Raw genomic sequence first — 12,781 nt, forward strand, 5'->3', positions numbered from 1 at the left:
ACTGAAGACCCTGAGGTCCAGAGTCCCACATTCTACCAACGGAGCCAGCCTGGTGCCCCTGTTCCTATCTTTTCTATTTTTGTCTCCCTGGTGTGTGTGGTGTCTCATGTGATTTCATTTTGCAGTTCCCAGGCGGTTAATGATGTGCAGTATCTTTTCATGTATTTTTTTGGCTGTTTGTCCATCTTCTTTGGAAAAAAAAATGTCCATTTGGATTATTTTGCCCAACTTTTACTGTTTTGCGTGTCTTTTTGAGTCGTTAGATTCCTTTATATTCTAGATACATGACACAAGTCTCTTATCAGATACATGATTTTCAAATACCCTGCCCCATTCTATGGCCTCTAGTTCTTTTCCATGGTACTTTTTTCTTGATTATTGAGATATTTACTGAGATATTTGAAAAATGCAGAAATGTATAAAGAGATGGGAAAAATAACCACCCAGAGATCGTGATTCATAATTAATCATATTTCCTTTTTTTGTCCTTTTAATCAATTTAATTATGTATTTCTTTTTAAAAAATATATTTATTTATTTATTTGAGAGAGAGAGAGAGAGCACGAGAGCACACAAGCAGGGGGAGCGGCATTCGGAGAAGCTAATCCCCGCTGCTCGAGTATCCCGAGAATCCCAGTGTGGGACTCGATCTCAGGACCGCAGAACCATGGCCTGAGCCCAAGGCAGGCGCCCAACCGACTGAGCCCCCAGGTGTCCCTGTCTTACCTTTTTGACAGGTTATATTTGCACAGATACAGAATTCTAAAATCGGCTTCAAGTATGGGTGACTAATGGATTCTTAAGTGTGCTTTACACCCAACATGGGACTTGAACTCGAGACCCTGAGCTCAGGAGTCACACCCTCCACCGTTTTCTTGGTACATTTAGCAATTGCCCTGAAGATACAACATATCCAGCAGTTGTAGGAGGGAGAGCGGGAACCCGGTCCGGCATTGGCCAAAGCAAGGAATTTACTCAAGGATGTTGGGTGGCTTGTGTATTTTCCAAAAGGGCAGAGATCCAAGTCTGGAATCCACACTGATGGAAGCAGAGCAAAACCGGGCACTGGACGGTCCGGTGCAGATAGGACAGCCGGTTCTGCTGGGCTCAGATGCTGTCATCTCTGATCCTACTGCCACTGGGCGCCAGGGTCCATGACACTGCCTTTGCCAGGTCCATGCCCTCTGAGCCCTGCTTCTCCGGTTGCCAGCTTCTGAGCACGAGCCTGGTGCTGCTGTGTCTGCCTGTCGGGGCGGTGGGGGTTACCTGCCCCCGAGCTGCCACGGAGTCTGGGAAAGCAAGGCTCCAGTGTCCCCTGGGGTGTATGTAGTCTCATATGTGCGACGGCCCCAGCCGTAGGAGGACAGGTTTCATTGGGCAGCCACGAAGGACGGCATAAAACTTTAATATAATTGTGTTTTAATTATAAATTCTAATTCCTCCGATCAGAAAGGCATAGCCTGAGTGAGTGGTACATTATAATCAGGAGGGGTGCGCCGTGCTGGGGCTCACCAGCTAGCTTTGCTCTGACTTTTCTGTCCCTTACCTGCCACCTTAGCTTAGGCATGATTTGAACTTCTGTGTGCCCAGCTTCTTCTGTAAAGAAGAATCACCATTCTGTAAAATGGTGATAAGGATCAAACCTCCCTCCGAGGTTGGGCCGAGGACTGAATGAGCCATCAGATGGTAAGTCTTAGGACGGTACCTGGCCAGTTGTACTTGCTATGTTTGTTCTTGTTATTTCCCCAACATTTTATTATGAAGGTTTTAGGACACACAGAAAAGTTTAACAAATTGGATGGCAAGCATTCTGCGACTTAAGATCCTCTGTTATGGTTTTGTTTGTTTGTTTGTTTGTTTGTTTTGCTATGTTTGTTTTGTCAATCTCTATCCATCTGTTTCTTTCAAACTGTTCACACATCTTAATTTTAATGTGCTTGAGAGTGATGGCAAATGTACATATATGTCATTATCATCTTTTCATTTTTCCTTCATTTTAAAAAATTAATTATCTATTTATTTATTTGAGAGAAAGAGCGTGTGTGTGAGCGAGGGGTATGGGTATGGGGGGCTGGAGAGCAGAGGGTGAGAGACAGAAAGAGGGAGAGAACCTCAAGCAGCCTCCCCACCGAGCAGCGAGCCTGACGCAGGGCTCCGTCTCACATTTCTGAGATCATGCCCTGAGCCAAAATCAAGAGTCGGACACTTAACTGACTGAGCCACCCAGGTGCCCCCATCACTCTTACCTAATTTTTTAAAAATATTTTATTTATTTATTTGACAGAGAGAGATCACAAGTAGGCAGAGAGGCAGGCAGAGAGAGAAGGAGGAAGCAGGCTCCCCGCTGAGCAGAGAGCCCAATGCGGGGCTCGATCCCAGGACCCCGGGATCATGACTGGAGTCAAAGGCAGAGACTTTAACCCACTGAGCCACCCAGGCGCCCCTTTAAAGCAATTCTTAACTGTTAGTTTAAATAATATGGGGGTAAAATTTGTCTGGCCCTTCCCCATACCACGATGAGCGGAGCCTTATAGGGTGACACGGGATTTGTCGGGCAGAGGGAGGAGCGAGAGGACAGATCTGGGGCTTCATCAGTGTCCCCGCAAATGGACATTTCACATACTCGTTCCGATTTTAGTTAGAGGAGCGGAGGAGGAAGAGGCTGCGGGAGAGGGCAAAGAGGGAGAGCTCCTGCTGGCGGAGCCCTTCCTGCCTCCTGGAGCCCTGGACAATTCTGCTCGGCCCCCAACCTGCAAGCCCACTTTACAAATAAACTCGTCGTAAAGCCACAGCAGACGTCAGTCATCTATCGCGGCGTCTAAGAGTCAGGAATGAGGGAGGGGTGGGCAGTTCTGGCTCAGGCTCTCCCATACTCTTGGGGGCAGATGCTGACTTGGGCTGCGGTCATCTCAAAGACTTCCTCATTCCGGCGTCTGGCGCCTGGGCTGGGGCCAGAGGGGCCTGGAGTAGTGGGGGCGCGCTGTTTCTGTGCAGTGTCCGTGCGGTCTCTCCAACATGATGGCTTCGGGGCCGCTCGCCTCCTTAAGTCCGCTTGGGGCGTATGTCCTGAGCCAGCAGAAGCTGTCATGCGTCATCCCTTCTGGCATATTCTAGGGAGCAGTCACACAAAGTTACAAAGACAGGCCAGGTTCCACGGAGGAACGTCCACATCACAGTGTAGGTGAGTAGATGTTCTGGGCAGGTAGGGGTATCTTCGGAAAACCCAGTCTCCCATGGCTGGCTTTTGAATGGACACCCTCAATGGTGGGGCCATTGAGTCACCACCGATGATCTGCCAGGCCTGTGGGGTCCTGTGGGCGCCCGTCTTCACCCTTGGCAGTTACCTTTACAGCCTCTAGCTGAGCTCTGTGGTGTTTCCCGTTCGTTAAGTGGCCCGCGGCGAGCCCAGTGTGCTCTGTCTTGTTGATGACCTCATGTCCTGGTTTGAATAGTGACCGCCCACAATACACGTTGTGTATTCCCACAATACCGGGAACCTCAAAATGTCACCATATTGGATCTAGGGGTTTTGTCCAGCAAGTTAGGATGTCATAGTGGGTTAGAATGAGTCCTAAAGTCAGTGACTGGTGTCCTTGTGAAAAGAAGACACCCTCCCTCCCCCACCCAGGGAGACACAGGGAGAATGGCTTGTGACAAGAAAGGCACAGATCAGAGGGATGGGCCCACCCATCAAGGGACACTGAGGGTTGTGGGTGGACATGAGGACAGAGGCGTGGGCCAGGTTGTCCCTCAGAGCCTCCAGGGAGAACAACCCTGCTGATGCCTTGACTGGGGACTTCTGCCCCCCTGAACTGTGACAGAATAAATTTCTCTGGTTTGAAGTCACCGGATGAACGGAACTCTGTGGCAGCAGTCACTTTGTCGGTGACGGTGCGGTCCCTTACAAGTCAGTAGTCTGGCTGGCTGGTGGGCAGCCCAGTTCTGACCTGATGCCAGGGTTCAGTCAGGGAAGGACTGTGGGCGCTGCTGTGTGGCTGAGGGAGGTGACACACAGGGAGTGAGCCCAGCAGGGCCAGCCCCGGGTGACCGGGAGACAGGGAGGAAGGATTGAACAACAGGTGAGTCACCAGACACCAAAGTTGTTGTCTTGCTCAGCGGTTTTTTGTTGTTGTTGTTGTTGTTTTTTAAGTTCAAAAAGTCCAGATTGGCTTTTCCAGGTGTGTCCTCAGTCTCCCTGTCTCCAGAGCCACTGTGATTCTGTCAACAGGAACACTGTTTACAGTGGCAACAGTTGTGACCTTTAGAACCAGGAGGAGAACCACCCTTAGGGGTTTCGGCTCTTCTCTGCACTCTTGGGGCCATAGACTGTCCTTCCCCCAAAATATGGAAGATGTGGGGCACAGGCAGGAGAGGCAGCCACTCGTTGGGGAGGGCTCTGTCCATCTTCTGCTAGAAGAGACCCCTGGGAGGTGTGGCTGTACCCCACTTGATGGCTTTTGGGATTCTGCATCCACTGTGTGCCCTGCCAAAGCGATCGGGTCCCCCTCTTGGGTTCTTTGCAGGCGCCTGAGAAGGTCCCTCTCCCTCACTTAGGGCTCTTCCTCCTCCTCAGGTTGTCCTCAGATGTCACCTCCGAGAGGCCAAGGGGACTGTCTTATTATCTATGTTCCCTCTCCCTTCCAGCATTACATCCTCTGCTTCGGCACAGGACTCCCTGTCCTCTGGGATGACCTTGGTAATCTGTTTCCTTGTTCATGGTCTGGCTTCCCCATTAGAATGGAAGAGCCACGGGGATTTTTGGTCTGTCCCCAGCTCCTGTAACTGTGCCTGGCACATGGCAAGCGTTTAGTTAATGTCTGAGCCGCAGAATGTTGGTGCCAAGAAGGCACAGCCACGGGGAAAGAATATCTGGACCGGTGGTCCTGCCTTCAGCCTGGCTCCCTCAACCCACCCTCCCCAGAGGATGGTCCAAGCCTGAAATCCTCCCAATCATGCTTCTGTTCTAACACCTTCGGTGGCTCCCCACTGCCCACAAGCTCAGCAGGGCCTGTGGGAGTCAAGCTCTGCCTTCCTTTGGGTCATGTCCACCCTTCGCTCCAGCAGAACTACACCCTACCCAGAGCACGTCATCTGGGCCGCCCCTGCTGTCTGTCACCCGCCCTCTCCTGTCCCCACTCAGCAGACGGCTCTCGCCTCTCCCCGGCCTCAGAAGAGACTCCCTGCTTTCAGGGAGCCTTCGCGACCCTCTTCTCCCAGACCGGCATCGATTCCTCCTTCTCCCTCAGCCCCCCACCCTTGGCCTGATCATCTGTATTATTATAATTTTTTTTAAGTAAAATGTGATTTACACTCAGTAAAATTCACCCTTTTGGGTGTACAGTCTATGCGTTTTGGCAAATTCATAGAGTTGCACAATCTCGCTACAAGCAAACTATAAAACAATCCATCACCTCCCCCCCCCCCCGCCCCCAGCCCCCCATGCCATTCCTTTGTGCTCTTTCGTAGTCAACCCCCAGCCCCGGGCAACCAGTGATCTATTTTCGGTCTCTGTGGTTTTGCGTCTTCTAGAATGTCACATCAGTGGAATCTCACTGTCGTGGCGTTTCCATTCTGGTCTCTCACTTAGCATAACGCATCTGAGCTTCCCCTTTGGCGTCTGCCCGCCTGTTTATTGCCTCTGACGGACGCGGACCATCTCGGTGTGCGCACGCTCATTTATCTTTTCACGAAGGCAATTGGGGTCCCATTTCCTATTTTCAGGGACCATGAATAAAGCTGCTACGGACACCGGCATGCAGGGTTGTGCATGGACACGGGCTTCCATCGCTCTTGGGTCCATACCTAGATGTGGGATCTGCTGGATCCTCTGACCGGTGTATGTGCACCTTTTTAAGAAACTGCCCAGCTGGGGCGCCTGGGTGGTTCAGGGGGTTAAGCCTCTGCCTTTGCCTCAGGTCATGATACCAGAGTCCTAGAATCAAGCCCCACATGGGGCTCTCTGCTCAGCAGGGAGCCTGCTTCCCCCTCATCTCTCTCTGCCTGCCTCTCTGCCTACTTGTGATCTCTGTCTGTCAAATAAATAAATAAAATCTTAAAAAAAAAAAAAAAAGACACTGCCCGGCTATTTTCCAATGCTGGGTATTGTCTGTGGTCTTTAGCCATTTTAACAGGTGTGTATCCTTTTTTGTTTGTTTGTTTGTTTTAACTAGCTCAGGTAGGTAAAATTTATTCTCTGTCAGGTGACCTCCTGATAGAGAATGAATCTTTCCTCTTCTGAACCTCAGAGCCAAGAATAGTGACTGACACATACCAGGTAATTACTAATGCTTGTGGGCTGAGTGAGTGGTCCACTGAATTGGTATTTAAGGAGAATTTGTCTTGGATTCTGTGTGGGGAGGGTTAATCAATGTCCCCTCTTCCAAAGGAACTCACTAGGAGGTGGTCTTCCTGGAATCTGCTAGGAAAGCCTCCTTACCTTTATGGCTTATACCTCTGTATATCTGCCCAAAGTGCCCGGACTGCTTTTCATCTCTGCAGAGGCTCCTCAAATGTTTCTTTCCCTGTTGTTTCAGTGGAAGGCATTGGTGCCCATATTGGAGAGTACAAAAGAATTGTGGGGTGCGGTTGGGGGGTTGTAAAAATGCAGATCCCCAGGGTTCAGATTCAGTAGGCCCAGCATCTCAGGATGCCATCTCACACCTCCCTGAGAACTCCCTGGGGGAGGCAGGAGTCCACGGTGGGAGTGGGGCTCCGGACCTCATCGGCACTGGGCTGTGAAGTCCAGCCCCGCAGTTCATCTCGTACCTCCAAACCTTTTCTGTAAAATGGACACAAAAATGATCGAGCTTCCCAACTCTGTTGCAAGGACTAAATATATTTACTGAATGTAGGGTTCTGGCACAAGGCAGGTATTAAATAAATGTTACTGATTTGGGTTAACCACAAAGATTTTAAATGATTCCTTCCCACTCCTAAGCTATCTTATATTTTAAAGTTTTTATTGATGCATAACTTAATGCAGAAAAGCACGCGTAATAGAAGTATACAATGAGTTCACTTTGTTTAGTGCATTTTCATGTACAGAACACGTCAGTGTGGCCAACGTCTCCTAAAGAAACAGAACGTGGGGCACCTCCAGGGCCCCCCTCAGCTTACCTCTCATTACCACCTTCCGAAGTATCCACTCTGCTGAATGCTGACAGCCTTGATTTTCTTTTCTTTTCTTTCTTTCTTTCTTTTTTTTTTTTTTTAAGATTGTATTTATATATCTGACAGAGATCACAAGTAGGCAGAGAGGCAGAGAGAGAGGGGGAAGCAGGCTCCCTGCTAAGCAGAGAGCCCAATGTGGGGCTCGATCCCAGTACACTGGGATCATGACCTGAGCTGAAGGCAGAGGCTTTAACCCACTGAGCCACCCAGGAGCCCCTCTTTCTTTCTCTCTCTCTTTCTTTCTTTTTTAAATTTTATTTATTTATTTCAGGCAGAGGGAGAAGCAGGCTCCCATCTGACATTGGGCTCAATCCCAGGACCTTGGAATCATGACTTGAGACAAAGCCAGACAATAAACCAACTGAGCCATCCAGGCAACCCCAGGCGTAATTTTCAAACAGTTTTCTAGTATAACTAAGATGTGCTCAGTAAAGAATATTTAGAAAACATGGAACGCGGAACAAGTCAGACATGACCTGTTAACACATACAGCAGCCTTTTTAAAATGTTTATTTTTTACTGAGATATGCATAAAGTTGCACAAGTGGTAGGTGTAAGGCTCATTTTTATCCAGTGGCTGCTCCTTGCAGCTACAGGATCGAAAGGGAGACTATCACAGCCCCCGGAACCCTTCCTTCGGCCCCGTCCCAGGCAAAGAGAACCACTACTGTGACTTCAAGGGCATTGATCGACTTTGACCAACCAGCCTGGTTTGTAGCAAAGCTTCTCTCTCTCTCTCTCTCTGGTGCTCTTGGAAAGCTCTCCTGCATCCCTCAAGACACAGTTCTGAGGTCACTTCCTCTGAGAAGTCTTCCCAGCCCCTTGGTTTCTCCCTTTAACCCAGCTCTTATCATTCTCTGGTGGTAAATCTCTTCTTGCTGACACTCCCTCGAATGCTGAAGGGGTTCCCCTATTACCAGTACAGGGCTAGTGGGTTGAACCACAACCTGCCCAAAAGATCTAAGTCCTACCCCTCTTTACCTGTGAATTCTTTTTAAATATTTTATTTATTTATTTGACAGAGGGATCACAAGAGGCAGAGAGGCAGCAGAGAGGGAAGCAGGCTCCCCGCTGAGCAGAGAGCCCGATGTGGGGCTCGATCCCACGACCCTGGGATCACGACCTGAGCCGAAGGCAGAGGCTTCACCCACTGAGCCACCCAGGTGCCCTAATTGTTTTTTTTAAAAGGTTAACTTACTTATCTGAGAGAGAGAAAGAGCAGGGAAGGGGCAGAGGGAGAAGGAGAGAATTTCAACCGGACTCTGTTCTGAGCATGGAGCCCCACATGAGGCTCAGTCCCTCGACCCTGAGATCATGACCTGAGCCAAAATCCAGTCAGACACTTAACTGACTGAGCTGCCCAGACACCCCTCCCTGTAAATCTGACCTTAGTTGGAAATAGGGTCTTTGCAGATGTAATTAAGGTTCTCAAGATGAGATCATCCGGAATTTAGAGCACCTTATATCCAGTGACTGGTGTGTGTCCTCACTGGAGCAAGGAGAGAGGTTCGAGACCCGGACACAGGGAGGAACATCACTGCAGACAGAGCAGAGAGGGAGGCATGCAGCCGCCGATCAAGAAACGCCCGTGGGGCGCCTGGGTGGCTCAGTGGGTTAAGCCGCTACCTTCGGCTCAGGTCATGATCTCAGGGTCCTGGGATCGAGTCCCGCATCGGGCTCTCTGCTCAGCAGGGAGCCTGCTTCCTTCTCTCTCTCTCTGCCTGCCTCTCAGTGTACTTGTAATTTCTCTCTGTCAAATAAATAAAATCTTAAAAAAAAAAAAAAAAAAAAGAAACGCCCGAGATGGCCCGCAGCCGCCAGCACCGAGGACAGAGGCATGGACAGCGCTGTCCCCTAAACTTGGACTTCACACTTGGGGCCCAGAACCGTGGGAGAATGCATTTCTGTTGGCTTAAAGTGCCCAGCACACGGTATGTGTATGCCACCCAGCCACTCTCCTGTAGGGTCCGGTGTCAAGCAAGGGCTCGGTGTTTGTTGAATGAGTAAGGACCGGGTTGGGGGCTTGCTGGCCTGTGAAGGGACCAGAAGGGAACCTCTGTCCTCAGGTGAGCCTTCTCTGGCTGCCTCAAGGAGCTTTGGGACCCCGCAGGCTACGCCCATGACATTGTACCCCCGTCCTCCCCACCAGTGACCCTGTTTTGCTTCACACTTCGGGCCGCCCCACACGGCGTCCAGCATCCAGGCAGATGCGGGATCCCATTCCTTGAGCAGGAGCGGAGACGGACTGGGCCTCGCGCCGGTGAAGGGTAACGGAGAGAAAGCGCGCTGCGGGCTGGGGGGGGGGGGCCGTTCCTTCTTTCTTGCTTTCCCCCTTTCTGGCCTGGCTGGCAGGAGTGTCCGCTTTGGAAAGAATCTTCATCCTGTTGATGTCCTTGAACTTCTGACCACTCGGTGCCCGCCCCCCAGTCCCTCCTGGGCTTCCAGCGACATCAGATGGAAGACAGCCTTTTTGTGGGAGCCGAACACATCCAGACGCATGCGCCAGCCGTTAGAGGTAGGGCCGTTCGTCCTCCTCGAGAAACAGACTCAGGGACACTAAGTCACTTCCCCTGGGGACGCAAGGTAAGAAAGTGGCGGAGCCCGGATTCCCAGCCAGGCCTGTCCCCTCCACATCCCGTATATTCAGCCGCCCCTCCACACTTGCTTTGGTTTTAACTGTCTTGATTTTACACGAGGCTGAGGGCCTGAGGGAAGGCGCCGCTCAGCCAGCTCTAAGCCCAGCGGGGACAGTGTGTCATCGACAGTGTGTCCAGGACTTGGATACGCATTAGCTGACTTGCTCCTCCACAGTAAACCTAACACTGATGAGGAGCCTGAGCCCCACAGAGCCTGGCAGCTGTGTGCGGAGCCATGCAGACTGTGAGGGGCGGAACTGGGCTTCAGAAATCGCTCGGTCTCACTCTGGAGCCCTCCCACCCTGGCCCTAGCCCCCCGTCCCCAATCTATAATATGCGCTCACGGGGTTAGACTTTGATGATGACTGTTATCTTCCTGGAGCCCAGCAGTGCCTGGCTCCTGGAGGGAACTCAGCAAGTGTTTGTTGAATGAATAAATGAGCCCCAGCAGGAACCTGAGGCTTGAGAAGCCCAAAGAAAAGCCAGGGGACTGGAGACCCTTCCCAACTAGCCTCAGTTTAGGCAGCCAACTCCTACAACTCTAGCAATGAGACAAACGACCTGATTTGAAAGTGGGCAAAGGACCTGAATAGACAGTTCTCCAAAGAGGACATACAGAAGGGCAGTGAAGGTATGTGAAAAGACGCCCCACACCACTGGTCACCAGGGAAATGCAAATCAAAACGCAGACGAGATGCCCCTCACACCTGCCAGAGCACCTGGTATGAAAAAAAAAAAAGTGACGGGTGTTGGAGAGGATGCGGAGACAGGGCAACCCTCGTGCCCTCTGGGTGGGAACGCACACCGGAGTTCCGCTGTGGAAGACAGCGAGGTGGTTCCTCACAAAATGAAAAGCAGAACCACCACGTGACCCAGCGGTCCCACTTCCAGTATCTGTATCCCCCAAACCGGAAGACAGGGTCGGGAAGAGAATCTGCATTCCCTCAGCAAGAATCACACCACCCGAGATGCAGAGACCATGTGCACGTCCAGAGATACGCAGTGGAGGAAATGGCATCTGTACCCAAGGCGGTTTTTCTGCCTTTAAAAAGTAGGAAATCCCCCCAAAAATAAATAAATAAAGTAAAATAAAATTTTAAAAGGCAGGAAATTTAAAAATAAACAAACAAACAAATAAATAAATAAAAGGCAGGAAATCCTACCATTTGCAGCGACGTGGACGGACCTGGAGGACTTCGTGCTAAGCCAGGTGAGCCCGTCCGAGGACAGCCGTGGCATGACCCCTCTCCTGTGTGACACCCAAGGGACTCAAGCTTCTAGACTCAGAGACTAGAATGGCAGTTGCCAGGAGCCGGGAGGAGAGGGGCAGGGGGAGGTGCTCAATGGTTGTAAACTTTCTGTCCCCCAAGCTGAGTAAATCCTAGAGCTCTGCTGTGCAACATGGTGTCTACAGTTGACAGTAATGGACTGCACGTCGTGACATGTGTTGAGGGCCCAGAAGCCTCCTCACCACCCACCCACGCACACAGTAGAACACCCAAAGCAACTACAGTGACAAAGGGACACAGGGAAGCATGTGGAGGACTTGGATAGGTTTGTTACCTTGGTTGTGGTGATGGTTACACACGTATACACGTAGCCAAACTTACCAGCTTGTACATGTTAATTGTGGGCAGCTTCTTGTAGAACAGTCATACCTCAATAAAACGGAGAAAGAAAATAGCAGAGGCTCTCCCCACCCCCACCCCCCGCCTCCCCCGGCTGCCAGGCCTGGCCTAACCCTGACGAGGTCTGAAGGCGGCCCTGGGTGGTACTTCCTCTCACAGAGGCCTGCCCGCCAGCAGCTGGGACTGGGCTTGTCCCCAGGGGACATGCACGTCTCTGAACAATGTCGGGAAAGGAAACCAAACGCAAAGGCTCTTGGGTTTTCTGCTCATTTTTGGCTCTGGGGGAGGAGGGGGAGGCCAGAAGGGCGAGGGGCTTTACTGGGGCCTGGGGAGAAGGGGCCAGGTTCGGAAGGCCCACCACGTAACAGGTAACAGTGAGAGGCTGTTACTTATCGAAAGCTGTGTTTTGCTGGGCTCTGTGTTACCCACTACCTTGAATTCTTTAAACAACTTTTTAAGGTAGATTTTTTTTTTAAACAACTTTATTGAGATATGTCTTACATACACAATCCGGCCTCCTAAAAGGTACAGTGCAATGGCTTTGGGTATATTCACAGTTCTGTTCCAACACCTTTACAATTTTTGAACTTTCTCATCAAAGGGGAACCCTGTATCCCTCAGTCATCACCTTCCAGTACTTACATGCGCTCAGTCCTAGGCAACCACTCACTAGTCTACTTTCTGTCCCTATAGATTTGCCTATTTTTGACATCCCAAAGGACAGAATGTTGGGGAAACTGGAGGCTCAGAGAGGGTGAATGACCAGCGTAAGTTCACACAGCTAAGAAAATGGCCTGAATCTAGGTCTCCCTGTTCTTCAAGTCCACACTTTCCTGCTACACCACAGGGCTCTTCTTCTTTCCAATGACAACATTAAAAACAGCTCTGACAGTTGAAGCAGGATGCCTGATGAAGCTTGTCCCATTTAATCCTCACCACCCCCTGGGGAGGCAGGTTGGGCTATTATGCCCATTTTGCAGAGGGGGAAACAGAAACACCAAGGGCCTAATGGTCCAGGGCACCATGGCAGTTAGCCAATGGAAGAGGGTTATGGGGGTAAAAAAAACAAGTACATTCTGAGCACTGGCGGGGAGCACAGGATAAAAATTAAGGCAATTTTGATGAAAAGACCATTTTTTTCAGGTTATTCCTCCTTCCCCCTTCTTTCTTTTTATATGAAAAGGAAAAGAAAGTTCCCTCCACCCTTTGAGGTCACTTCCTGACCCATTTGTGAATCTGTGTGGTGTGGTTACAGCTTTACTTCTCCCTGCCTGAAGGCCTGGTAATGTTTGATGGGCAGTGGGGCTATGAGCCCGTGGGTGCCGGCACCAGACAGACCAGTGTTCA

The sequence above is a fragment of the Mustela putorius genome, unplaced genomic scaffold, assembly GCF_011764305.1.
Source record: "Mustela putorius furo isolate JIRA1106 unplaced genomic scaffold, ASM1176430v1.1 tig00000174_pilon_pilon_pilon, whole genome shotgun sequence".
In the NCBI taxonomy this organism is placed as follows: domain Eukaryota; kingdom Metazoa; phylum Chordata; class Mammalia; order Carnivora; family Mustelidae; genus Mustela; species Mustela putorius.